Here is a 4,551-nt window from a genome sequence, read left to right on the forward strand (position 1 = left end):
GAAAATGGGCGTAGCCACGCCCACTTATGGTTACATGTGTATATCTTGGCAACCGCTGCACCGATTTCATCCAAATTTGGCACAGTTGTTGGGCTTGGCACAGCATACCATACATTTTTAAAATCGGACAATAACCACGCCCACAGTCCATATAAGTGCAGTTTAGAGAAATACGGAATCTTCGATAAATCAGTAAATATTAAAGCTAATTTATTCAAAATTGACGCTTGCAAATATTCTTTACCAAGAAATACGTTTACCTTAAAATTTTGGAAAATGGGCGTGGCACCGCCCACTCATGATCACATATATGTATCTCGGTAACCGTTCCACCAATTTGTACCAAACTCGGTATGGTTATTGTGCTTGCCACATAAAAGCAAAATGTTGAAAATTATTTAAATCGGACTAAAACTGAGGCCGCTTTTCATATAACGGTAAATTTCAGAACTGCTTGAAACTTCAAAATTTCGAAATTTAAGAATTCTAATTTACTTAAAATTGTTACGCCCCAGCTTAGCATGTAGCGGTAGCTTTCGGAAAGGTGGAAAACATATATTTAATACTTGCGCCGGGTATTTAATGTTCGGTTTAATGATAGTGATGGTATTTTTAACTAATATGGTTGCGGGTAGACGGGTAAACGGAGAATAACCGTAACTTTAAAGGCCTAATTATATTATTATTTTCTTTATAGGAACGAGCTCAAATATCATTTGGGTTTCTCGTCAAAGCCTTTAGGAAATAATGAAAAACTCCGACTGCGATCAATTCAATGATGAATTAAACGTTTTAACGGAACAAATGAAAGATCGCACCAGGCCGTCTGATGAAAATTTAAAACAATTTAATGAAAAGATGAGATATTTCATCTCTGAGGTCAAAATTCGTTGGAAGAGGTCCTGTAGACACGAAGATCGTTTTTTTAAACCAACTAAAATTGGCTTAAGTCCTCTATAGGTTTTCCGTGTTCAAAACAAAATGAACGTCAATTGTCAGAAAAAGCTCTAGAATCGCGAAACAAATATTCTAAGAGCTACAGAGAACATTTCTCTCGCAAGTGCAACAGAAAAAAGACGAATGAAGATATATTGAATAGACTTTTGATTAGTTCCGACCCTGTTGTATCAATTATGAGAAAACTACACCAAAAAACAGGATTTGCCGAAAGAAGCACAACAGTTGTTAATTATGCAGCTTTATAGCGATGAAGATGTTGATAGTGATGACAATGACGCAAGCGAATATGATGATTATTTTAATTAAAGGTTATATATTCTAAATTACTTTTTAGGCTTAACAAAAACATGTAGATAATTGTTGAAGAGAAAATTTGTACAATTCGTATTCATTATCATATAAAAAATTACCTAAAAAAAGTGATGATGTGGGTGGTGTTTAGGGTTGCCAGATGTACTGCTTTTGGGAGTAAACGTACTCCTTTTTATTGCAATGTACTCTCACAAAAAATATCTGGAAATGTACTCTTTTATTTGTTTTGTACTTTTTTTGTACTCCTTTTTCCAACTATTAATATTGAATCATATACAGGGTGTAAAATAATAACGGCTGCACAGTGTTTTTTGAAAAACAAAAGGGACCTTTATAGATTTTGCGAAAAAGGTAGTTTATTGTTAATTATCCACAGATTTTACAGAAACTTTATTAATTCGTTTTTAAATTTTAGCCTTCATTTGGGTTTACCGGCGGTAAACACTTTGAGAGAAAAGCGCAAGTAAAAAAAGTAGTTTATTGTTAATTTTCCACAGATTTTACTTAAATTTTACTAATTAGTTTTTAAATATTTACCTTCATATGGGTTTACCAGCGGGTTTGGAAGAAAAGCCCAAGCGGCATACAAATCTTCGTCGGTTACTTTATTACATATCTTCTGTAACCATAGGCTAATTTCCCCCATTTGGGTCCTTTATACTCCGTCTTTTGTTCAACATAAGATCATTCGACCAACCCTATACAGTTTTATTTATACACAGTCTAAAAAAAAATACACCTGAAAAAGACGTGCGTGCCGCATGTACTTATCTCCCAAAGCTGGCAAATGCAAATAAGGATTAAAATTTTAAAACTAATTAATAAAACTAAAGTAAAATATTTACAAAGTTAACAAAAAAAAAATACAATTTTTCCCAAAATCTATAAAGGACCCTTTTATTTTTTAAAAAACCTGTGCGACGGTTATTATTGTACTGTACTTTGCCATTCATATTGTGGCAAACACTACTTAGTAAGCAAAGTTAAGTGGGATAGTGAAATGATGTAAGCATGGTCGTAGCCAAGTAGGTGCAGGGCGCTCTGGTATAAAAATCAGAAAAATATTAATTAAATTATGTGGCTTAAATTAAAAAAATGGCCATACATTCAGGAAGAGCCTGGAATTCTTTTGAAAAATTTAGCNATATTGTGGCAAACACTACTTAGTAAGCAAAGTTAAGTGGGATAGTGAAATGATGTAAGCATGGTCGTAGCCAAGTAGGTGCAGGGCGCTCTGGTATAAAAATCAGAAAAATATTAATTAAATTATGTGGCTTAAATTAAAAAAATGGCCATACATTCAGGAAGAGCCTGGAATTCTTTTGAAAAATTTAGCTGGGGAAACTTTCCTATAAGGGCGGTCATTGAAGAGGCGGTGAGCGAAGGGGGAGTGGGCACCTCCAACCACCCTTTTTGGAGAGGACATGAATGGCCATTGACAAAAATGCAACCCCCGATCACCTAGGTCTCATATGGGTCCCTAGGGACCCCTTAGAAAAATCGCCATAAATCACAATTTTCACTTGCGTCCACAGTATTTTTGCGCAGAATTCCTTCCTGCGTAGGCGCTTAGGGTTTATAACCCTTACTGCGTAGAATACTCCTTTCTGTGTTGTCGAAGAAGAGAGGAGAAACCCCTCTTCTTTCGTCAAAAGTATATAACATTTCTTGTCGATATAACTTCGGCTTCGGTAACCACAGTATTTTTGCACTTAACTCCTTTCAGCGTAGATGGCCTTCGGCCGCACTTGGGGATTATAACACTTACTAAGTAGAATTCTCCTTTCTGTGTTGCTGGAAAAGAGGGGCAGGCACCTCTTCTGTTATCAAGGGTATATAAAATTTCACGTGCAAATGAATATTCAGCATTTTTCAAGCGAAAAAACGCAAATGAAAATTGTGACTTTTGGCAATTTTTCTAAGGGGACCCTGGGGAACCATAGGGGCCCTAGGTGATCGGGAGTAACATTTTTGTCCATGGCAGTGCATGCCCACTCCCCCTTCGATCACTATCGCTTTAATGACCGCCCTTATTGGAAAGCCATCCCATTTAGTTATTTATTTTTAACGTTTATTGTTGCTTTGAAAAAATTTCTAAGATATCTTTGTTTGTTTGTACCTAATTAATGGTAATTTGTAACAATAAATTACACAAAAAATTAAAAAAATTGTCCTTTTTTATGTCTTGTACTGCTTTTTTTCTATCGAAAATATAAATGTACTCCTTTCTCCGTTTCAAAATCTGGCAACCCTAGTTGTGTTGATGATGAAAATAGTAATGAAGATAATGATGAGGATAATTATTTTAATAATAGAAGAGGTGTTTAACTTGTAATTAATGATGATTAGGAAATTATCATTAATAATAAAAATTATTTATGGGAGTAACAACTAAATTTTAACTTTTCTCGCTCTTTGGTAACGCCATAAAAGCGCAGTTAGTCAACGACGTAGCGTAAACGTAGGTTGACGTACGTAGTAGCATATAAAATTTACTGTTGATAGAGAGAGAGAAGCAACGGCAACGTCACCGCCATTCGGTGGTGAGTTTTCGTTAACAGGCGAGTACCATAAGGTAGATCGAGTCTGCGTCAACCTACGTCTACGGTACGTCGTTGACTGTTTGCGCTTTAAAAACCTACATTAAAAAAAAATCCCACTAAACTATTTTCGCATTTGTCTTTTCTTTACTTCATTTGGTGCTAGTTATACAAATGCATCAAAATATTTTAAATTAAATGTACGTATGAATTGATCTCCACTTTCAGGGTCGATTACCCCACTGTACAGCGTATGTAGAGTGATGTTGGGCACAACTTTTTTTAGTTTTAACGGTATAGTACTTGTTCAAATATCTTTGAACATGGGTATATCTGCCTAAGTAAGATAATAAATATAGGTAGTAAAAACATTTAAAAATATATGTATACACAGTACACAAATAATCACTTTTTTGTCCTCGGCAATATGTTCAAACATCTTTGAACATGAGTACATATCTGCCAGGGTAATAAAATTTAACATAAAAAATACGTGCATATGTATGTACCTACTTAGACAATAACATATACTCATCCATATGAACATGTATTTAGAAAAGGATCGTTTTGTCTGCACATGCAATGCAAGAAACAAAACATACTTATTTACATACAGAAAATATTTACGTATATGTATACAGTCCACTACTCTGTCAAATGTATGATAAGCAAAGCAATCGAAATTCTCTGCGATCTTGTTGCCTGAGTACGAAGATTGCTGCTTATCATAACATAAATT

Source organism: Rhagoletis zephyria, unplaced genomic scaffold (assembly GCF_001687245.7).
Source record: "Rhagoletis zephyria isolate East Lansing unplaced genomic scaffold, Rhagoletis_zephyria_1.1 Rzeph_scaffold_03509, whole genome shotgun sequence".
Taxonomy (NCBI): Eukaryota; Metazoa; Arthropoda; class Insecta; order Diptera; family Tephritidae; genus Rhagoletis; species Rhagoletis zephyria.